Source organism: Cetorhinus maximus, chromosome 20, assembly GCF_964194155.1.
Source record: "Cetorhinus maximus chromosome 20, sCetMax3.hap1.1, whole genome shotgun sequence".
Lineage (NCBI taxonomy): Eukaryota > Metazoa > Chordata > Chondrichthyes > Lamniformes > Cetorhinidae > Cetorhinus > Cetorhinus maximus.
Window position 1 is genome coordinate 73,127,477 of NC_135898.1, and position 25,065 is coordinate 73,152,541.

Sequence of the window (25,065 nt, forward strand, 5' to 3'; positions counted from 1 at the left end):
CAGACTTCAGAGAAGGAAGGGCCTGCTCTGATCAGGTCCATGCACCCACTCCAACAAGGGAAGGTTCCAGAATTAGCTGAAGATTGGAGCTGCCTTTGTAGACTTTTCATTGACATAAGGTACTGACTGGTGTGAAGACCTGTTACTGTATCTTTCAACAATCAGTCAATGCCACAAAACTCTTAGGCTTATCAACACTCTGTTAAACAACCATAAGCTCCTCGTTTATCTTGGTGACAAGACCAATTGAACATAGATGCTCAGCAGTGATCTGCCACACGGGTGTCTGCCTTTTTCAGCATCTAGACAGCGGCCCTGCTCTGCACCAGATCCCAGAAGGTTGTCTATGCTGATGAAATAGCGCTGTTGACGCAGGCATCAGTGCTAAAGGAAGCAGGTAGGATGCTCACCAGCAACCTGGATCTGTTGGAAACTACTTCTGGGCCTGGTACCTCCACCCCAACCCAGAGAAGACAGTTGTGTCAGCGTCCAATAAACAATGATGCCGCCGGGTAAGAACTCAACGTTTCCTCTCCGGAAGGTGACTTACCCATGACCCTCACCCAAAATATCTGGGCGGCACCCTGGACAGGACTCTCACCTTTTGGTCTCATCTCGCCAACACCAGCCAAAATGTAAAAATCAGAGTGAAATAGGCCTGGAAACTCACTGGAACATCTTGGTGAAACACAATCAGTACCATGACAGTTACCCCAAACTACCCTGCTACCGAATGCTGCTGTGCCTCACGGTCCTGCAGTCGTCACACACACAGATCACGATGTGCAGCTAAATGCTGCCGTGAAGACGGTGTCAGGGATGCTGAAGTCCACTCCCGCTGAGCGGCTCCCAGTGCTATTTTCCCTCCTCAATTTGAGGAACTGAGCCCTCCTCCAGCTGAGTATTTATTATATTAGATTGCTCCTTGTCTTTATCTAATTTTAAATACTTTCACTTGTTAGTTATAAAAATATTGGACCGATGGACAAAGGCTGTTTGAAATCATCCAATCAATCCAACTGAATAGTTCCCACACTGCCTCACCTGCGATTCTTTGTAATGCTATTGTGCTCAGTGTGATGGGAACAAAATCACGAGCAACATCTACCTTTATCACTCACCAAGACGTGAAAAACCCACCAAGGAAACACTTAAAGTTGCGCCCGGCATTCATTATATTCATGCAGCTGGTATCAGCCCACTATTCAGATAGACAGAATCGTCAAGACGCATGCAGCACAAAAAACCAACACCTCATCACTGACTCCCGGAAGGCAGTGGACACTGCACAACCGAACCTGCACAGGAAATGGTGCTGCAGCCACCTGCTCCAGAAGTGGCATCCCGTGAGGGATGGCCCAAAGTGCAGTTGTGCTCTTGCATTTCAGACGATGGAACACATCACATCAACCTGCCCATTAATATCTGTTGCATGTGACATCTCATTTTTCCCACTCGACACCTCAGGAGACCATTGAATAGATAGCCAAACTAGACATCCCGTTATAAACCTTTCCTGTCATACAAAATTAGCAGCCGTTTTACACTGTGCATCCCCTTATTTTTCAGCTTTTGTTCCTTTCAGGTGCTTCCTCAATGGCAGGAGGGAGATGATTTTCTGTTAACCATCACTGGGAAAATCTTTGAGGCCCTCTGCAGCTTTGCATTGCGTAATGAAGTGGCCCTGAAACCAGTTCTGCTTTCTGATTAAGTTTCAGTTATTTGAGAGAGGAGACTAGAAGGGTTTGATTGCCCTGAGAGGCAATAGCTTCACCCACACTCTCACCAACTGCTGCACTTCCTCAGCATGTACACTATCTGCATGAGAATAGACCTCTGGGGAGTAATGAAGACAGAGAAACCCTGTATAATAGTTCCCTCCATCTGATTCCCTAGAATGCTGAAACTGAGCAGTGCAGCCTGTTGTAATTTGGAAGCTAAGATCTGTAACCTGAGCGGTCACAAGTGATACTTTGGCCTTAAGTGCTTCTGCAATGGGAGTTCTACTGCAGATGGCCCTGGAGATGGGAAATAGTCTGTGACAGATCACAGTGCAGAAAACTCTTTGTGCACTACCGCACTGGTGCAACTAGTGGACTCCTCCACACTTAGGGATACTTTGCAGGATACTTACCACAGCCTCTTGCAACTGCTTATCATGTTAGTGTTGTTTTAAGCGCAGGTGCCAGAAGATCTGCATCTGTTGCAGAAGAAGGATGCAAATTCGCCTTCCAGAGAGCAGCTTCTTTCTCCTCCACTACCACCGCCACTTGCTCTTCCAAGCTTGTGTTCAGTACTTCACCTAGTGATCCATTGTAAAATGAACTACTTGATTCATGCCGGGTAAATGTATCTGTCTTGGCATTTCTGCCAGGAAGAGTGAGTGACACAACATCAAGTAAAGTGCTGACTCCTTCTGTGGCAGTGAGAGCTGATACTGCTTCTTGTTAAATATCTATAGAAGAATTTGAAGGAACATGCAAGGTAATGTTGGCTACATGACAACCCCTTCAAATATTGATTGCACTATGCCATATGGTATTATATTTCAGTGGATACCTGAGGAGATGATTGAGTAGGGTGAGGAAAAAGGACACGGGAAGGATGAGAATAGTGCTGTGCTTGAAAGAGGGGCTCCCCTCTTCCCACAATGGAGCCTATTGCCAATGATTTCCAATGTAGCATCTTTGAAGGAAATCAAAGACTTTATATTAAGAAACCCTGCTTCCATCAATGTCTGCTTCCTTTGTGCAAGCAAAGGAGGAGGTTGGAAATTTGAGGAGCACATTAAATGATATCAACTGTGCATTGTGAGACTGAATACTTCTACATGCATCATGCAGCTTCCATTTGTTTGAAGTTTTTTTTGAAGCTGAATTCCTTTAAGGATATCAGTATGGCAAGAGTTACAGATATAACTTGCTGTTGCACAGTGCTATTCTGTGGAATGGGCATGTATGGTAACCATTAAATGAGCTGTATGGGATTCTAAAGGGAGAATAAACTTTGTAGCAAACACTTTGCTAATCCATTTGCTGTAAAGTCACAGTGGGTCAACTTATCTTAGCTGATTTACTAAGGTCTCTAAATTTCTTTGGCATGTGTGATCAGCCAAAAACAGCATTAACATGGAGTGACACTTGTTCCTATGCTGTCTGTTTGGTTCAGCTTAATGGATGCTGCACTTCAACTCTTCTAGCACTACTTCTGTTGAGGTATTAACAAATGAAGGAGGCCAGTGGATGCCTCTGCTCAATTGTGAGGATGATCAAACTCTTATCGCTCAAAAATGCCTTTCCTTTCATCTGCTACTGCAAACCTTTAAATTCTTTCAGCAGGACTGGCTAGCCTGTCACAAACAGGAGCTGCCATGGATTAACATATTGCAGAAGATTTGGCGAGCTAGGTGCAAACTCTATTGACATACTTGCTTCCTGTTTGATTGCTAACTGCACAAAATATTTTCTATGGCTCTGTTTGTCTGCTTTGTACCATTGGTAAGAAGCAGTGTCATCATTAAGATCTCACATGCTGTTTGTAACTACTAAAAATTATGAAACTTGAGCACTGGGTAGAGTTTTCAAATGTTGTAACATTCAACTCTGGATCCTATGAATGCTTACCCATTCAGTCCAGCTGCTTATTGCATACAGTTTAGTTCAGAGTTTAACTGAGGATTGCCACAAAAATTTGATTTTATCTCTTCTGTTTATCTGTTTCCAACATCTCTGTTCGGCGCCATATGTAAATTAGATTTCAAACTATTAACCATCAGAAAAGTATCAACATTTTGACTGGAATAATTTGTGTGAAATGAAATCATGCTTGAAAAGGATATGAAGAATTTTCTTTATTTGGGTGTATTTACTTTCTATATTGTGTAACCTATAAATTTGTGTCCAAAGTTTCAACAGCAACTGGCACTATATAGGCAAGCAAAAGTGCATGAGAACCTGGATCCTTTAACCTTGGGGGTTGCACCACAGGATGCCATTAAGCTGCTTCTCACTCCATGCTTCTCTACCAGTTTCCAGTACTCTTTTGCATGTATACACAGAAGCCTGGGGAAAGTACCAATTTGTGGGGGTGGGGGGGGTACAAAGGGAAATCCTCCAAATAATTGCGTGTGTGTATGCAAAAGGAGGAAAGCTAAGTGTTAGCAGAAGGTATATTTTCTTTTCCATACCATACAGGGAACTCTGAAGATTGTCTAAGGGCTGCAGGAGTGTGTATGCTGATTGATGAATGCAGCTTGATGTGTAACTCATGTAGGTTACAAATACTTGGAAGTTACAGTAGCTACCTATTTGACCCTAACCCTTCTTCCTGCTTTTCCTGCTCATCTGCTAACTCCTCCATATTCTCCACTTCACTGGTGATCCCTGCTGACTCCTCTATTCTAATTCCCCTGAAGTAAATGTATCTAGACTGACACTTGAGGGATCTGCAGTGCTTTGCAGGTTTGTTGGGATGGGACTGCTCATGCTCTTCTGTGGTGCCAGCTCCCTCATCTTGTAAACGCTTGACACCAAAAGAAAGGGGTTATAAGTTGGCACGCAGCGTGACTGTGCATGCAGCAGCAGGATCACTATGGAACCATGGCAGAAGGGTAGACGTGGTTGCCTGTTGGCCATAAATTCTGTATTGGCTGTTAGCGAGAGTCAAAGTTAAAGTGAATCTTTATCCTTTTGACCTGAAAAACGCCACCGATCTCTTCCTCACCCAGTCCATCAATAACCTTCATGTCAAATAGTAACAGCTAAGCTATTACAGGTTGACTGGATCACCATCAGTGTGGGGCTGCTAATGGTTATGTGCAACTTTTTCCCTTACAGGAAATGAAGGTGAACCTTTGAGCTGTAGCAGATGACATGAGGGGCACTTCTTAAATGTGCAGTATCACGAGACCCAGAAGGAAAAAACAGTAAAAACTGGGAAATAAGAATACTGGTCCAAACTGGCCTTGTGTACCTGAAAATGGAACACAAGTAAAAACTGGGAAATAAGAATACTGGTCCGAACTGGTCTTGTGTACATTATAATGGAACACCAGAAAAAACTGGGAAATAAGAATACTGGTCCGAATTGTTCTTGTGTACCTGAAAAAGGAACACAAGTAAAAACTGGGAAATAAGAGTACTGGTCCGAACTGGTCTTGTGTACCTTATAATGGAACACCAGAAAAAACTGGGGAATAAGAGTACTGGTCCGAACTGGTCTTGTGTACCTTATAATGGAACACCAGAAAAAACTGGGGAATAAGAGTACTGGTCCGAACTGTTTTTTCCTACTGGTGAATGGATCATTTATACTAACTACAATTGTTTATTGACTTTGCTAGAACTATACTGAACTAAATTCAGATCCATTAGTTAAGACACTGGAGTGATGATAATTGCACTGTTCAGAGTCATTCTGTAAGACCTGAGTTTGTGACTTTATGGAAACTACTAGAAATATCATAGGAAAAGACAGATGAGTGAAAAATGTTTTGAGTTGTCAGGGTGACTGGATAAAGACTAATAGATCTCAGCACATGCTGTGAATTGAGCAACCTCCATAACTGGCAGCTCCAGTACAGTTATCATTTACTTTATTTAAATGAATCCTCTGTCATTTATGATCCAAGAGAAAAAAAATTATATTATTAACATTTCATCAGTTGACAGAAGGGAGATAATGAGTAAAGTAATAAACAGTCTGAATCTCATCCTCACAAAATTAAGAAAATTACACACGGGACTGGTAGTCTTGTCAGAGTTAAGAAAATCTATATGAAGACAAAAAAGTCGTCCATCTGGCATATCTGTCACATCTCAAAGTGCCGCACATGTACCTGATTGACTCAAATATCATATTCATAAAATAACAATATTTTTCTGCTCTTTCCCTCACATGTGACATACTCTCTTTTGGATAACAGATTGAATCTGTGAGCTGCATTTATGTCTCTCCTTTAGATTGCGATGATTTCCATTGGTTGTTGTTGCTGGGAGATGTATACAGTTGCTTTCAAGGAGCCCCCAGAGGTGCATAATTGCACATGAGTTTCCTTCAGTTGGTTTCTGATAAAACCCTGAAAAAATTATAACTGTCTGCTTCCTAATACCTGTTAATCCCTTTTGGAAGGGTAGAAATTATCATGGGTGAAAATTCCATTAACAGTTTCTGCCATTATTATGCCACTTTCAGAGAATATTAGCCCAGCTAACAACGTATGGGGCAGAATTTTTCGTCCCGTGTGCAAAGGGCGCGCCTGACCCAAATGGGAGTGAAATGGTGCGCGATGACGTTGGGCAACTGTCCCGACATCTTGCGCACTCTTGCGATACTTCGCTCGGTGGGTGAGCGCGGGAGGCGGCAGTGCACCCGTCAACAATTAAGAGGCCTATTAAGGCCCTTAATTAATTAAATTGAATTTTTCGCTGCCCGTCAACCATTTGGTTGGCAGGCGGGCGGGCAAATAGGCCAGGGGGCCTTTGCATTTTTAACGAAACCTCATCCACTTGCAGGATGAGGTCTCGGACAGTAAATAAAAAGCCAATAAAAACTATTAAAACTCATTTTTAACATGCCCCTGCTCATGTGACAGAGTGACATGAGGGGACATGTTTCTGTTATGTTTGAAACCTTTCCTTTTAATGTTAAAGTTCTTCAGCTCCCTGAGGCAGTTCTGTGCCCTCAGGGAGCTTTCAGGGCACGCTCCCCCTCACATGCGCAAACTTCAGCGCTCACGCTCCTCCTGCCCCCGCCCCAGCAGCGCTGAGATTCTGAGCACGCCTTTCACGCTGGCTGGCCGTTAATTGGCCAGCGAGTGTGAAATCACGGCCTGGGCCCGATTGCAGGTGACGATTGGTTTCGTGGCCACTCCTGGACCCGCCCACCGCGCTCGCGTGACGAGGTAAAAATCCTGCCCATGATAAATGAGAAAACTTTTATTCAAAGTCATGTCACATGAAATTTATTGCATGTTATTTTATGTCACAATTTGAACTATTTCTCCCTCTCTAGTTCTTACAATAGTATCTGGGTATTCAGGTACATTGAAAAAATTGATTTAGCAAAATGTGGAATAACCAATGATGACTTTGACAGGAAATTCAGATTTGTGCCCTTGTTATGGATATTGAAGCTAAATATTACCAGTATGCCATAGGAACATAATACCGGGCCTTCGTATGACTTCATGGGCAGAGTCTTCTGCCTGTCGGGTGGGCCGGTCAGGAGAGGGCACGGGCGGGCGCGGAGCTGATCGCTGCCCGTGATTGGCTGCGTACTGCCATTTTACATGGGTGGGCCAATTAAGGCCCGCCCAGCCTGACGCGCACCCAGTAGCTGACTTGTGTGGGCGGGGGGGAGGAGGGACAGTCGGGGCCTGCGCGTGAAAGAATGCAGAACTCTCCCTGAGGCACAGAGCTGCCTCAGGGAGATTAAGTTCAGTTTTAAAGTTTCAAAAAAAAAGAATAAAATTATTCAGACATGTCCCCTCATGTGACAGTGTCACATGAACTGGGACATGTTTCTGAACTGTCAGAAAAAATGTTATTTATTTCATAAAACCTTCATGAAACCTCATCCCGCCCGTGGATGAGGTTTCATGCAAATCGCGAAGGCCGCTTGGGCTCTTCGCCTGCCGCCAACCTTAAGGTTGGACGGGCAGCCCTGTCAATTGCCTAAATTGGTTCATTAATGGTCCTAACAGGCCTTTGACCGTTTGGCGGGAGTGCAGCTGACTCCGGCGCAAGCCCGCTGAACGAAAGATCACAATGACGCACGGTGACGTAGGGACGCACGCCCGATGTCACCGTGCGTCATTTTACGCATCGGCATGTGGGGCCCGCCCCCACACCCAAAGAGAAGAGTCTGCCCCATGACTTTTAAGCTTCATCCTAAAGGGTAATTCAAGATGGCGCAGTCAGATTCAGAGGGATGATAGGAGGTATCAAAAGGTTGTGTATATTGATATTAATCTTCTTTAAAATAAATACATAAAAGAAATAACCTTTTTCTCTTTTAAACCTTCAAATAAATGACGCTATCCTATGAATAGCAAATTTCTCTTCAGAGCACACAGGTCTTGCCAAAATAACATTTGCTTCTAGCATGCTTGTAACATCATTAACATGCTGCCATCCATCTCGATTCTATAAACCATGATCCTAAAAAGCAGGGAAGTAAATAAAATATATTATAGCAAGTTTATTGAACAACCAAGTTACACAGGAATGTGCAAAGAACCAGTAAGAATGCCTGAGACCATTGCAATACTTTATAACTTTCTCTGAAAAGGATTTGAGTGCCATAACAACAACCCAGAGGAAAGCCACAGTTGGAACAAAGTCTGCTTCAGGGTCCCTTGATTTTATCAAACTGCGTTAAGTTGACAGTGATCACTGTATAAAGTAGACATCCCTTAGATTTGAATTGATAAAGTGATGGCAACAGATTGGTATTGCTCACCTGTTGCTGAAGGGAGTTTCTTGCCTGCTTTAGGTGAAGATCAAATTGGAGACATCAAATTATCCTGTTATCAGTTAACACCAGAAGTAACAAACGTAACCTGGCATTCCAACTGTTTGGTTGCCAGTCTCTGTTCATATAATCTAATTTACTGATATATCCATCCGTATGCTCATTATTTTACCTCTTACAAAATCAGTAATTATGGCTGTGCCAAAAGCAACTTGCAAATTTTGCCTCACCTATAATTGAACATGTGCTGTATTTGCACGTGTTGAATTTTTAAGGGGAAGCTTTGTTTGTGGAGGACAGTAGTTGCAGTAGAAAACACCTATATCCTTGATGCTACCAGGGTTTTCACACACCACCCACTTCTCGAATAAATTTGGAAGCTACATATGTGGAAAAGTACATACATGAGATTGAAAATGAAAGATGACATCTGGTGGGAGGGGAAAGAGACATTGATGTTAAGGCTGTCTGTCAAGTAACATTGCATTGTATGACTTGCATGTCAATTGGGAGTTCCATATCACATTGTAGGGCAATAACAGCTCAGGGGTTTCCTGTCAGTAAGGAACATGAAATCCACTATTTCCACCTCCCCATCACTGCCACCAAGCATTTAAATGAAAAAAAAGACAAAAGGGGAAGCAATGATTTTAGAGTGCAAATGAATTGTTATTTGGACATTTAATATGAACAATAATCTATTAACATTTTTCATTCAACTGATATTGTCAATGTTATCCTCCATACATAGCATGCTGTGAGTTAAATTGGTAGTTAAGCTAGTCTGCATTGCAGTGCACAGCCTGTTGTGATTTCAAATGTTAAATAGCCCCACTCACCAGGAATACATTACTTATATTCTCCAGTTAACTTTCTGATTTTCTATTGGGTCGTACCAAAAAACTGTATGTTTACAGGTGCAGATTTACTCTGTGGGGGAAATCAGTAACTGAACACTGCAGCCACCTTCACATTAGTGGAATAATTAATTGGATCAGACATAAAGAATTGACTTCAATTGACCTTTATTCACTGTTCTCCTTTGAAAGTGTACAAAAGGCACAGCCACGTGGATACTAATGATGTCACTATACTCTCCGGAGGTGGTCTGCATTCCCGCTGAAACAGCAAGCTAATAAAGGCTTGACGAGACCTCGTGATTGACCAAGCCAATCACAGTCATATTCCATTAAGTCTGTATGCAGAAAACATCTTTTCAGGAACAAGACTTTTTAGAGGAAATAAGTGTTGTTTCCTAATATGCAATCTTTCTAGTTTTTTTTTCAAATGGCAGTGTAACATGAGACAAAAGCATTTCACTCAGTCCTCAGCCAATAGCTTAACACATTTGTACATTGACCTAACTTATGCAGTTAGTGCTCCCTCCTGTCTGATTTGAGAGCTGTGAGTGTATTTTATTTATTGTTTTTAGTTAAAGAATAGGTGCCTTAGGTACATATCTTTGTCCACCGAAGGCAAAGTTAGCTGTTGAATTTCAGATTCTTTTGGATAAGATAGCCGGCTTTCAGGCTCTGCCTGCCCTCTTAGTTGGATGTATAAGATCCTATGGCACATTTCCAAGAGGAGCAGACAATGTCCCCCAGTGTCTTTCTTAGCCAATAGTTATCCATCAACCAGTATAATTAAAACTGCTTAATTGGGCGTTTATCTCCTTACTGTTGTGAGACCTTGCTATACGCAAATTGGTTGCTGTGTTTTCTACATTACAACAGTGATTGCACTTCAAAACTATTTCAGTGGTCTTGAGGCACATGGGGCCTCCTAAGATCGGGGAGGTGCTATGTAAATGCAAGTTCTTTCTTTAAACTAAAGACAACCATATTAAGAGGTTAAAAAGGGATTTCTACAGCCTTTGATATTTACTGCCTTCAGAAAGTTAAATAAATGATATGGTAACAAATCTCATTTATTAGATTGTGCGTTGAAGTGGCAGTAAATATATTTTCAATTGTTTTCTTTCCACAGTGTCATTTTACATTATGATAAAAAAGCTCGAGCACTGCTCCTGAGGAAATCATAGCATGGAAGGGCTAAAATTAGCAAGTTTTTAAGCAAAGCAAACAAAGTTTGGACTGAGTTCAAGTTCTAGCAGAATGTTAAATAGGCTGTTACCTTTTGGATGTTATGATTAATACATGATTAGTTCGGGAGGCTAGCATCCAACAGCTTTTCTAACGGCACATCACTTCTTTCCATTCTTTTCACTGGAATTTTTGACACTTGCAATTCTTCCCTGCCACTAACCTTGCTACTGGAAAGATTCATTGGAGGTTAATTAAATCCATCATCAAAACAACGAGAAGCCAATGAGGCATATAATCACTGAAATAGTAAATTAAATGATGCAATTGTTTTCCCTTCCATCATTCAATGGGAGGGCAGGGGCTGTGCTATCAATGCAGCTGACTGTATTGTTTCACAACTGGCAATAGGAGCTTCCAGCCTCCAGGGAATCTGGATGCATGTGGTCATAAACCAGATTTTAATTTGCACAAACAGAGGGGATTAAACTGTATCAGCTCCAGGGTCCTACAAAGCTTCATTATCTGGGAAGATGACACTGTTAAAGAATAAAAGAGAGGTTATTCCCAGCTGGAATTAACAGCACCGCCTATTTGAGATGTAAATTAATACAAACAAGGTAACTGAGTGGAACAGAAAAGCCAGGACTTTGATCTAATTTGCCAAAGCACTGAGCATAATTAAAACATACGCAGACTGAATGCAGTTATCTTGCATTTTTAATAGGCCGTAGCATCATTAATGTAATTAATAATAACATGTTTAAAAGTAGCTGCTGCTGTCAGTGTGAGCATGTGTCTGAATAGCAGCAACTGGCAGCTGTGGATTTCAGCTGGCATGGTTTGACATGGAGAGACATTGGTACCAGTAGCGCTCGTCACTGATCGGGGAGCCTGGCGCTAGCTGCTGCCACACCTGCCATTCATCACAGAGTCGACACTGATGATGATTGATGGGGGTTTGGGAGCTCAGAGCTTTTCTTGCCAGGGACTGGCTGTGACTCTTGCAGAGTCACCAGCTGTGCCTTGTTGCCAGGCTTTTTGGAGATGAGACTCATTTCTCTCGAGCTTTATCTTAATCAGGCTGTCATATTCTCAAAATTAATTAAGACTTTGTAAAAGAAGTCACTGAGCCAGCTCTATTTTGAATGTTCATCATGATAGGATAGAAAGGCGTCTTAAGTATAAAATGTGGCATTGGAGATGACAATGCTGCTTCGGATAGCACACTGCAAAGACCACTTCCCTTTCTGATGAGTCACAAGTGCCAATTGTGAAAAGTCAAATTTTGTTTTTTGTTATAAACCCTATAAGTCCCTGAACTGAAATGTCACCACATGGCCTTGCACTTTAGCACTGTATTACTAACTCAATGCATTCCTATTATCGTGAGTAGATCATGTAATGAAATCCTTCAAAAATCACAAGAGACAAGTGTTGCAGATATGTTATGCAGTGCAGTGAGAGTACACTGACAGCTTGTTACCTTCCTGCTGCTGACTTACTGGTCACTTGATTGATATTTTAGAATTCTCTTTTTCCTTTTTTAAAGACCAAAGCAAATATATTTCCCGAAGAAACATAAAGCAGCAAAACAAATATTGGGCCACATATTCCCAAAGTTTGTCTAGTCATTGTAGTTTTAGCTAGAGGTGAAAGAGGTAAAATTAATCAAGACCTCAAACAGTTCAATCTTTGTCCAGCAAGCAGGTATTAATTATAGTATGGTGTCAATCTATTACTGGTCAAGTGCAGCTTATTGCTGTGCTAATTGATCCTTTTTAAAGAATAATGGTTATTCAAAAGTCTTATGTTGTGCTAATTGATTCTTCTGACAATAACTGCAGTTCTGTGGAAATACATGACCCCAGTTCAGTTTGCTTATCCTTCTCAGATTTATCTCTGACAAGATTTTTTTTGTTTGTTTTTTTTCTTTTAAAGTTAAGTACTGGAATCTTATTCCTTCCAGAATCTCAAAAAGCGCTTCTTTCTGCTTGTCCACACGTTGGTTTAACTAACATCTGTTTCCAGATGAAATCGGGTGGGCTCTGGCTGTATCCATCCTCAGAGCCCTCTTCTTATCCCACACCATTGTTCCCAATTTCATGCTATCAGAGAGGCCGCATGTTTTCCTCAGCCAAGTTGTCAGAGGCATAAAAGCCGAGGAGCAGGGTCACATTTAGAGGGATGGGCATGAAAAATTGGTAAAATGTATCAGAAGCCCACCCACTGGATGGCTGCTTAGAGCGGCTCGGATTTAGATTGAACAATCGGAGTTTTAAATTCATTTCTAGGTACGCACAGCAAACTTAAACTGCCAGCCTTCTCGCTTAAAAATAATAGCTGACAGAGCAGTCTTTTTTCCGAATGTTGGATCAAAATGTTGTCACAAAATCAAAGAGCCCTAGCACTTGAATGAATTTGTCTTGTTCACCATTTTTTTTTCAAATCTCAATAGGTTTTTTTTTCAGTCATGGCCCAAATTTAATCTGTTACAAGTGAATTACTGATATGATCATTTTGAGCGGGTCGAATTGAGCTTATGTTACCGATCCTATCAAGTTGAGGTTTTTTTTTAAAAAAAGAACAGCTTTTGGAGTTCTTTATTCTACTTCCCAGTACCCTACAGTAGCACATTTTTAAAAAAAATTCTGAATTATTGGAAGCAATGTCACCTCCGAAATGAAGTGCTTACAGTTTGAAAAACATCCTCGTGCGTTGCTACATCTACCTCACTACTGAACGTCCAAATTCATGCATTGCTGAAAAAGTTTTTTTTTAAAAAGTATGCTCGGCGTCATTAGAATTTCTTTCTTGAGGCAAAATTGGAAGAACTGCTCTGCTGAAGAAATGGAGAGCTTTATCCTTCACTTCATAGACGTGTCATGCATTTTGTATGTTAAACAGTCTCATGGACATCTGTCATGATTGGTTTTAATCTGCTGGCTAAAAGTCTGGATTTAATCTTGCATTACACCTCTTTGTACTGCAGTCAGTAAGTGACAGTACTGCCAAGAAACAATGACTGTACTCATTCCATCCAATATGCCATGTGGTAAACCCTTTTTCTGGACCAGTTCTTTAGAAAAGAATACAAGACAATGAAGCATCTGGTGGGCTTTTCCTGTTTCTAAGTTTTTTTGTTCGTAATTCTACTCACCCAGGCCGCACATTTCTCCCTTGATGCTACTCACCGAGACAGGGTGTGTCAACCTAGTGGTGTGAGGTCAACAGGCCAAAGTGATGAATTTTTATGCTGCTGTTTCTTGTGTTTCTGCTCAGTCACAATTTTCTGCTTGCTGTGCTCATGCTGAAAGGAATCACAGTGAGCAATTTGTCCTTCTGAGCAGGGAATTGGATGGCAGATGAGTTAAAAAGTGGAAATCACATTGAGCAGAAGAATACACAAATGTCTTCCTGTGGAGAAACAGAATACTGCTGTCAGAGCTTAACACAAGAAGTACATTGGAGATTTGTGGTCCTCAGTCATACGGGATTGACAAATGAATTTATTGGCACTTTTTAAATATTGAAAAGGAATAGCACTTTAACAGGAATAGAGTAGTTTTTGGAGAGGTATTCCAGATGTTCCACTGAAGGAAAGCATCACAGTATTAATGTCTCAGCTATACAACATCGCTCATTCAGTCAAATTATTGTGCCTTCATAAGATGGACCAGTAGAAATCTAATAGTTAATATCTTATTCAAGATTTTCTTTGCTGAAGCATTTTTTTTAATGACATCCAGGCTGGGTTGCTGTGAGATTGCAGAGAGGTGCTGCAGTCTGTGATCTATCTTTCTGTGCAACCAGCCATTTGCCTTTGATCTCATATGGGTTTTTAAGTTTTCAAGTGGTCATTCTTCAACCTCTCTGCATTTCAATGCCTCCTTGAATGTTCTTGATTCCTTGATTAAACATATTATTCTAGAAATAAATTAAGTCACTAGTATGGCACTGTTCATTTTTCTGGTTAATCTGGAGCCCTCATTGATCTCCTAAAGGTTGTAGGTTCATTATGCACTTTAATGATGGTAAAATATATTTTTGCTGGAGGATTTCTCCCTTCACCTATTCTGTAACAATTTTAAACCCAAAGTGCAGTTATTTTATAATTACATTTATATTCAGAAACACTGTTTTAGCAACAAATTTTGTGAGTCTCTTTTTCAGAGTATTATTAATACACTTTAAATTGCTAAATTAAATTATGCAGCTTTAAAAAATTAAATTGATCAACATAAACATGTCTCTTAGAATTGGAAATACATTAACAATGTAACAATAATCGGATGTAATTTTTGTACATAGGAAAAACACAAGCTGACATGTTATGCATTGCTGTTGTACATTTTCCAAGATGTTCATGTTTATACCAGCAGATATGGGACACACTTGCTTTATTAGCCCCTTTAGAAAATCACTGCTAAACAAAATGAGTGTATAAACATCCTGTGCAATTACCAGCCACAATCTCTTTTAGCACAAATACCATAAAAACACTTGATAAAACCAGTGATGCAGAAAGATACCCTAGTTGTGATTAAGCCAGGGACTAACACTAAAATCTTTTGTAGGTCTGATTTCTGATGTATAACCCAGTATTTGAAAGGCAGCTAATGTAGATTTGGAAAAGGAAAACAGGCTGTAAATTGAAATGAAGCTAACCCGAGATCATTTTTGAATTTAGTTAGTTTAGAAGGCATGAGAGGAATGGATTATTTATTTTGATCAGCAGTGCAGTAAATTTTTGTTAATCAGAGAAGCGTTAAATCAGTTTGATACTGTGGCAGTCCAGGTTCTCAGGAGATGCTTTAAAATCATGACTTTGTTGAATTGTGCCCGCTTGGAGGTTGGTACAATGACTTTTGACAGTGACAGTAACTCTGCCTTGTCCTTTGCAATCCGTTTTACCCATTCACTTAGGAAAGCAGCTTAAGCGCACTTAAGTGCATTAGCATTTGGATGCTTGGGCCATATTGACCCTTGATTGGAAAGTTTAAATGACTGAAAGATGGACCGATTTGTTAGGGCTTTAGAAAGCTAGAGGTTTCTGCTTTGGTTTGTTCTGGTACTTGTTCTGATGTGGTGCAGCATTTAAAGGCGACCAGGCTGATTTGTGACATACGAGTCTAAAGGGCTCTTTGGCTTGATGTGATTAACTAATCTGTGCTTTGAATTTAAAACTCTGAGCCAGTTGTGTTCAGTATGGGAACCAGCTCTTCTGTGGATTATGTCATTCAAACACAGATGGTAAACTGTTCCCTGACCAAAAGGGGAGAAAAAAGGGCAGAGAGGAGTGATTTGGTTTGAGTATTCAGTGGTGTGTGGCCGGATCATTTTTGCATACTAAGATTGTGAAAAACATTGTACAGCATTGATTAGATATTGATGTATTTTAATGGCTTCAGCACACACTAGCTATATTTGATTTTTGTTCATATTTTAGTGGTTTATCAACTTGACAGTGCAATGAACAAGTTGTCTGGCAGCAGTTTAGGTGACAGGAAATTGTTCATTGTTCATCTTGTTGCTTGGCCATAATTGAGCCAGTATTGGAAGTACAGTATTTACTGTACTTAATTATTACCATGTTCACCATAGCCTTTGGTATAACTGATTCCTATTGCTCCATCATGAATGAAGCTTCCTATTAAACCACCCCTTATGTAAATATCAATTACATATTTTCAGATTTTGCAGAGTGTTATAGAGGAAGCTGTAGGAGATGGTATTTATTCACGCCTGATCTGCTGTTCTGAAAAGGTGGAAACTTTATTTTTCTGATTAAAACGCTGACCATTCTTTTAAATATAATTTTAAAGAAACTACACTAAGAATTAACAGGAATTATTCGGGATGTATGAACATGCCATCATTCACAGTCAATTATCCATACAGTCCAAGTCTTGTCACATTATTGTTTTCCCAGACAGGAGGTAGGAAACTAAATAAATCCCAGTCACCCAATGTTTGACACAGGCTGGCAAAGCTCAATGGTAGCCACAGAGGAGAGTTCAGTCTTCCATAACAAGAGGACTGTAAGTCCTCTGGGACTGCCAGAGTCTTTCAGATTCCACCCAAATAAAACCTTAATCATTGGATGGTGAGATTTTCCCACTTATCTGACTTTGTTGAGGGGAAGTTGAAGTTTCTTGCTGTAAGAAATATATTTTAAAAACACCTCCTTTGAGCATTGCAGTGCACCAGAAGACAGTGTTGTCACTGATGGAATTTGGTGTACAGTTTTTTTGTAGAATTTCAGCTTGCAGCCGCAAGGAAAGTGACATATTGCAAACTTGTCACCAAGTGAGCTAATCTATTGGCAGTAATAACCTCTGTGGTTATGGACAATCAGTACCTTTGGTCATTTGACTCCACAGTGTCTGTCAATCAATGATCTTGCAGCAGCTTGTGGCACTGACGTTGTTAGACAATTCCAGCAGGGCCCCACAACAGCTCTGCCAAGCTTGTAACAGGACCCAGACACTCTTGGGGTGGAGTGCCTGGTGACTCTGTTAGAGGTGGAGCCTACACCCATTCTGCACAAGATCACTAGCAAGCCAAGAGGAGGGGTTAGGATCAAAGATAGTAATGACTCAAAGGGATACATTTGGAGGCTAGAAGGCTCAGTAAGATGAGGCATAATGGCATCCTGATGGATGGAACTAGTTCTCTCAGGCATTCCTGACAGCTGCCTAAAACAGGTATCGAGCCCCTCATTTACATATGTTGGGGACCAAATTCCTGTGTTGGGCACACTGGTAGAAATTGCTGCAGGGTTCTTAAACAGCTGCTAGCACAAAGTAAGTTTTTTAAAAATTATTCCCATGGATCCACAAGTAGTGTTAGTTCTCCCCCAATTCCTCAATTGACTAGCCCAGAAGCTGCTCCGTCCCTCCTGTCGAGACTTACTAACTTTATCACTTCTGCCAACCCAAGTGGCTTGAAAATTTGTCATTTACAAATGGGCAAGTCGTGCCCAAAAAGCTTGTAAGGATAAGCCCAGACCAGTCAGTTTAACTTCAGTGATGGGCAAGATTCCAGAAACAATTATTTGGGATAGAATTAGTAATCAGATGGAAAAATATGGGTTGACAAGGAAGAGCCAGCATGGATTTCTAAAGGGGAAATCGTGTTTAACTAATTTGCTGGAGTTTTTTGAAGAGGTAACAGAAAAGGTCGATGAGGGTAATGCTGTTGATGTGGTGTACATGGACTTTCAAAAGGCATTTGATACAGTGCCACACAACAGATTTGTGAGAAAAGTTATTGCTTATGGAATAAAAGAGACAGTAGCAACGTGGATACAAAACTGGCTGAAAAATAGGAAGCAGAAAGTAATGGTCAATAGATATTTTTCAGGCTGGCGGAAGGTTTGTAGTGGAGCTCCCCAGGGTTTGGTGTTAGGACCCTTGCTTTTCCTGATATTAATGATCCAGATCTTGGTGTGCAGGGGACAGTTTCAAAGTTTGTGGATGATATGAAGCTTGGGAATGTTGTAAACTGTGAGGAGGACAGTGTAGAACTTCAAAAGGACATAGACAATTGGTGGAGTGGGCAGAAAGGTGGCAGATGAAGTTCAATGTGGAGAAGTGTGAGGTGATGTAATTTGGTTAGAAGAACATGGACAGATAATATAAGGGGTGAAATTTTGAAGGGGATGCAGGAGCAGAAAAACTTGGGTGTATATGTGCATAGATCATTGAAGGTGGCAGGACAGGTGGAGAGAGCAGTTAATGAAGCATAGAGTATCCTGGGCTTTATTAATAGGGGCATAGAGTACAAGAGCAAGGAGGTAATGCTGAATTTATATAAGATACTTGTTAAACCGCAGCTGGAGTATTGTGTACAGTCCTGGGTGCCACATTATAGGAAGGATGTGAACACATTGGAGAGAGTGCAGAAGAGGTTTACAAGAATGGTTCAGGGGATGAGAAGCTTTAGTTATGAAGATAGATTGGAGAGGTTGGGACTGTTCTCCTTGGAGAGAAGAAGGCTAAGAGGAGGTTTGATAGAGATGTTCAAAATCATGAGGGGGCTGGACAGAGTAGATAGGGAGAAGCTGTTCCTGCTTGTAAAAGGATCAAGAATGAGAGGACACAGATTTAGAGTGATTTGCAAAAGAAGCAAATGTGATGTGAAAGAAAACTTTTTCACACAGCCAGTGGTTCGGGTCTGGAATGCACTGCCTGGAAGTGTGGTGGAGGCAGGTACAATCGAAGCATTCAAGAGGGCATTAGATAATTATTTGAATAGAAACAATGTGCAGGGGTATGGGGAAAAGGCAGGGCAATGGCAGTAGGTCATAATGTTCATCCGGAGAGCCAGTGCAGACACGATGGCCCGAATGGCCCCCTTCTGTGCCGTTAAAATTCTGTGATACCTGTGGAGGGAGTACATGTTGGCAGCCTGCTGAGATAATGTTAGTGGCACATTCGTGGGTCTCACAACTCCCAGCTGGGGCATGTGCCACTTGTGTAGCACTGTTTTCTGGTCTAGAAATAGGCCCAGATGAATTTCTTCCCCATTGTGTGCAAAGACAGCGACTTGTCCCCTTGCATAAGGCACAGAGGAAGTCCCGAAGCATTGTTATGATCTTGGTAGAGACCAGTAATGTGTCTGTTTTTTCGTAGAATCTGAAAACCCAGGTATTTATTGAAAGAATGAAGCCACAAAATTCATGGTTTAAATCACAAGAATTTTACTCAAAGATTGAAGAACATGAATATTCAAAATGACTATCTTAGATGGTCAGTTACATTAAAGATTTTAAAAGCACAATGAACACAGTTACTTATTTTCTAAACTGAGCTTCTTTTTATCTCCAAATTCCTTCTGCACCCACCAAACTCAAGTCAGATACTTATCAAAATACAGATGAATCACTTGGTCTGAGAACTGCTTCAAAGATTTGTATTAGAGTTGAGATTACTTGGGCCTTCTGCTTACTTCTGGCAAAGTTTTTCCATCAAATTTCCTCCACCCATCCCATGGTTCTCAACTCCCAGTTCAACACAGGCATAGCTAGCTTCTTAAGTACAGCCATCTCAGGTCAGAATTGGGCAGAAAGGATACCCCTTTGTCCTTTTGTCTATGACATCTTTGGCAATCTCTTCTTTGCCTCCATCTATCACTGGCCCTCTATCCAGCTCTACCTGTCCCACCCCCCCTCAACCAGCTTATTTTTCACCACATTTCTATATTTCTTTAGTTCTGATGAAGAGTCATACGGACTCGAAATGTTAACTGTGTTCCTCTCCGCAGATGCTGTCGGACCTGCTGAGTTTTTCCAGCTATTTGTGTTTTTGTTTCGGGTCAGAACTGTCCTGGTTCTAATTTTCTTTAACTCTGGAGTCTTGTATCTAGAACTCTTTATCTCGCTTTCCGTCTCTCTCTCTTTTTCTCTCTCTCTTCTGAGCTTGGTTATCCCAGAAGTCTAACTCACTGCCAGGAATCCTTCAGTTAATAAGAGGTTTAAACTATTTTAGCTAGCACACCGAATTTGAAACGCACTCTGCTGGTAAAAGATGTTCCTAGCTCTGCAGCCAGATTGTTCTAAAACTAAAAACCTCACTTGAGACCGCAGCAATACCGACAATCTACTCACCCCTATAATTAACTTCTTGTTGCCCCTTTTCCATTCTATTGTTTATTTCCCATGCAACCTGGTCACATGATTGTGGTAATCTGATATGTAATATACCTTTAAGAAGAATGTTATCTGCGGGCTACCTCTGTAGTTATTAGTCTGTAGTCAGTAGTTAGTAGTTAGAGTAGTATAGAGATGAAGTCTGAAGTGTTAGCACATGTTTAGTTGCTGCTGAGTACCTTTGCAAATAAACACAGAGGTCAGAATTTTTCGCGTGCCTGACCCAAACGAGCATAAAATGACCCGTGATGACATCAGGTGAGCTTCCCGGCTTCATCGCGCACTCGCGCAATATTTTGGCTGGCGGGCATGCGTGGGAGTCGGCAGCATGCCCGGTGACAATTAACAGGCCTATTAAGGCCATTGAAGTACCAATCAAATGAAATTTTCTGATGAAGAGTCATACGGATTCGAAACGTTAACTGTATTCCTCTCCGCAGATGCTGTCAGACCTGCTGAGTTTTTCCAGTTATTTTTGTTTTTGTTTGAAATGAAATTTTCTGTTGCCTGTCCAACCTTATGGTTGGCGGGCAGGCGAAAAGGCCAAGTGACCTTTAGATTTTTTTGGGAAACCTCATCCACAGGCAGGGTGAGGTTTCCAACAGCAAATAAAAATTAAATAAAAATGTTTAAATTTCATTAATAACATGCCGCTGCTCATGTGACTCTGTCACATGAGGCGACATATTTTTTAACTTTTCAAAATTCTTTAGTTTTAATTTTTTATATCTTGAGCTCAGAGCTGCCTCAGGGAGCTTTCATTCCACGCACTCAAGCGCATGCGCAGACTTGCACAGTTGCCCTCCTCCCCCCTCGCACATAGGCAGCGCTGAGTGCTGCAGCACGCGTTTCACGCTGGGCAGGCCTTAATTGGCCCACCAGCGTGAAATCGCAGTCGCGGCCCGATTGGGGCTGGCGGTCGACATCCCAACCGCTCCCGCTTACCCCCGCTGAGCCTACCCGACAGGACAAAATTCAGGCCAGAGGTTCTACCTATGAAGTATCTGCTACTCAACTCTATCATTAGCACCAAATTGGCCACCCCTTACAACAAACATGCGAACAGGATCCAACAAACTGGTTACTAGGATGCAACAAACTGGCGATGAGGATTAAACAAGTTAAACAGAAGCAAGCAAGAGAAACAAAGTTGGCACTGTACCTCGCACAGTAATTGTAAGTAGAAGTTCCGTTCAAACTGTGGAAGTAACTCCCTCACAGCATGCCGCAATTCCGAAGAATTGACCCTTTCGATCCAGCAATGGACAATTGGTCCCACTATGTTGAGCATCTCTCTTTCTTCTTTCAAGCAAATGAGATTATGGGGTAAGAAAAGAGGCGGGCGATCCTCTTAAGTACATGTGAGAATAAGACTTATGGTTTGATTCGAAGTTTGACGGCACCCAGCGCCCCAGGGGCGAGAAATTGTGATGAATTAGTGGACCTGGTGAAGGGCCATTACCAACCCAAGCACTCAGTAACGATGCAAAGGTTCAGGTTTAATTAAGAATTAGAACCCTGGGAGAGACAGTTGCATACTATGTAGCAAGTTTGAAGCAATTAACGGAGCATTGTGAGTTTGGTACATCCTTAAGCGATATGCTCAAAGATCGTTTAGTGTGCGGTATGAATGGGGACAGGATTGTTATCTGAAACAAATTTGGATTTTCAGAAACTGTCTAAAAGAGATCAAGTTGGAATGGGCTAAAATTTTCCGATTGAGAGCAAGTGGGTCACCAAAGCTACTACGAAAGCACACCGCGGACTTCAAGGGACGAACTTGGGAAGATTCAGGGGCTGCAGTCAAAAATCCATGTGGATCCAGCGGCCACTCCCCAATTCATGAAGGCCAGACCAGTACCTTATGCATTGAGAGAAAAGGCCGACACCAGGGACAGGCTAGAAAAACTGGGCATTATACAACCTGTGCAGTTCTCAGAATGGGCAGCGCCCATAGTCCCCATCCTTAAACTCGACCAGAGCATCAGTATTTGTGGAGACTACAGACTGGCGGTTAATAAAGTAGCTAAGCTACACAGATAACTCATACCAAAAACCGAAGACTTGTATGCCAAGCTGGCAGGTGGAACCACCTACACGAAGCTTGATATGAGTCATACCTATCAACAATTAGAGTTAGATAATGCCTCCCGGGGATTCGTCACAATTAATACCCACAAAGGGTTACACTGGTACACTCGATTGCCTTTCGGCATCTCCTCAGCTTGCACCATCTTCCAGAGAACAATGGAAAGTTCACTGCAGGGACTGCCCCAGGTTGTAGTCTATTTAGATGATGTTTTGGTGTCAGGGTTCTCTGAAAATGAGCACATGGCAAACTTAGAAGAAGTCTTAAAATGTTTCTTGCAGGCTGGAGTATGCTTAAAAAAAGAGAAGTGCGCATTCCAAGCGAGGGAGGTAATCTATTTGGGTCACCGGGTAGATTCACAGGGCCCCCACCTGATTGAGGAGAAAGTGAGATCCATAAGAGAAGCACCTGCGCCAAAGAGCATCTCAGAACTCAAATCATTCCTAGGAATGATCAATTATTACAGACGGTTCTTTCCAAATTTGTCTACAGAAGTAGCACCCCTACATTATCTACTCAAAAAGAGCCAATGCTGGTTTTGGGCGGTGCCCCAGAAAGAACGTCAAACAATTGTTGCAATCGTCCAACCTATTAGTATGACCAGAGGAAAGAATTGGTATTGACTTGTGACGCATCCCCCTACGTAGTGGGAGCAGTGCTCTCCCATTGGATGGACGGTGGTACGGAACGGCCTATTGGTTACGTATCAACGACTCTCACCAAAGCGGAAAAGGGATACTCACAGATAGAAAAAGAAGGCCTGTCAATCATCTTTGGTATTAAGAAATTTCACCAGTACATACACAGCCCCATTTTACTATCGTTTCAGACCACAAGCCATTGCTAGGATTGTTCAGCGAAGACAGGGCTATACTGCCCATAGCCTTCGGCAAGAATACAACGATGGACTTTAATCCTGGCAGTGCACAAGTAAACTTTCGTACATAGGCCTAGTAGTCAAATTGCAAATGCCAACGCACTTAGTCATTTGCCTTTACAAGGAAAGGATGTGGAAGTCCCAGTTCCACAAGAACTTATTTCATTGTTACATTTCTTAGATTCACCACTGGTATGCGCTCAACAGATCAGAGACTGGACAAGTACGGACCCATTCCGATCACAAGTACGAGAACAAGTACTTGATGGTTGGTCACAAGAGCCTGTATCTGATGAAATGAAACCGTACTTTAATAGAAGGCATGAAAAAACCAGTCAGGATGATATCTTATTGTGGGGAGCACAAGTGATAGTACCTCCAAAGGGTAGAGAGCCATGGCTAATTGAACTACACAGCACACGTCCAGGAATATCTCGAATGAAGACCATAGCGCGCAGCAGTTTAGTGAAGGACTGTGTGCAGTGTCAGCAACTGCAAAAGTTACCTTCAACAGCTCCATTACACCATTGGGAATCGCCAGGAAGACCACGAGCGCGGTTACACATTGACAATGTGGGACCTTTCAAGGGAACAATGTTTCTGCTCATTGTTGATGCTCACTCAAAATGGATGGACATATATCAGGTGAAGCCGCCAACGTCTTCTGCTACAATTGAGAAGTTACGTCAGCATTTTGCCATGAACGGACTACCAGAAGTAGTCACTTCTGATAACAGCACGGCATTTATGAGTGCTGAGTTTCAGTGGTTTATCAGCCTCAACGCTATTACTCATGTAAAAACTCCATCGTACCACCTTCTTCTAATGGACTGACCGAAAGGGCGGTTCAAACATTCAAGGCAGGCATGAAGAAATTAACTGGAGATTCCTTAACAACCAAGCTAGCACGCTTTCTCTTCCATTATAGAACCACCCCTCACACAATAACAGGTGTCACACCTGCAGAATTATTGATGAAACAATGTCTTGGGAAAAGATTGAGCTTAATAATGCCAAATTTAGGGGGGAAGGTGGAAAGGAGTCAGGAAAGTCAGAAAACTAGACACGACTGGCATAGCTACAAAAGGAAATTTACCGTGGGAGAGACGGTATATGTGAAGAACTTTGGAGAAGGACCAAAGTGGTTACCGGGTGAAATAAGTGCAGTGACCGGACCTCTATCTTACCACATGGAGGCGGAAGGCTGAGTCATACAGAGACATGTGGATCATTTAAGGAAGAGAGAAAGTATACGTCAAGAAATGATTCCACCAGTGTTCATGACCGGGTCAGCGTTTCCTTTTGAGAGAGCTCAACCTAGTACAGATGTGTCTGAAGTGTCTGTTGTTTCTTCAAGAGTGGAGGATGCAGATCTGCAGGAGCCCACCGAAGCATCTGATGCTCAGGCAACTCCAGAAAAGGAGGTCCCTGACAAGGCATCTGAAGCTGTAGAGTTGAGATGCTGTACGCGCATAAGGAAACCCCCAGAAAGACTGAATTTGTAAATTACTTACCTGTGTAAATATCTTGCTATTTTGAGAAAATTGTAATTGTAAATATAAAATATATTTCTGAGTAAAGGGGGAGGGATGTGGTAATCTGATGTGTAATATACCTTTAAGAAGAATGTTATAATGGAAGATCACATGACCCTAGTATCCAGTAGCAGAGTAGCATGGGCTACCTCTGTAGGTAGCGGTCTGTAGTCAGTAGTCAGTAGTATAGAGATAGAGGTGTGAGCACATGTTTAGTTGCTGCTGAGTACCTTTATAAATAAACACAGAGTTTCTACCTATGAAGTGTCTGCTACTCAACTCTATCATTAGTACCAAATCGGCCACTCCTTACAACAAGCGGGCGAACAAGGTCCAACAAACTGGTGACTTGGATCCAATAATGATCATTTACTGGAAGCCAGGTGCTTTACCAGAAA

General features: G+C 41.8%; 1 protein-coding gene across 2 annotated transcripts in view; it reads left to right on the top strand.

The window, feature by feature from the left end:
• inpp5a (inositol polyphosphate-5-phosphatase A) overlaps nt 1–25,065 on the top strand; it is a 571,171-nt gene that overhangs the window by 459,538 nt on the left and 86,568 nt on the right. The gene's annotated exons all lie outside the window — the stretch shown is intronic.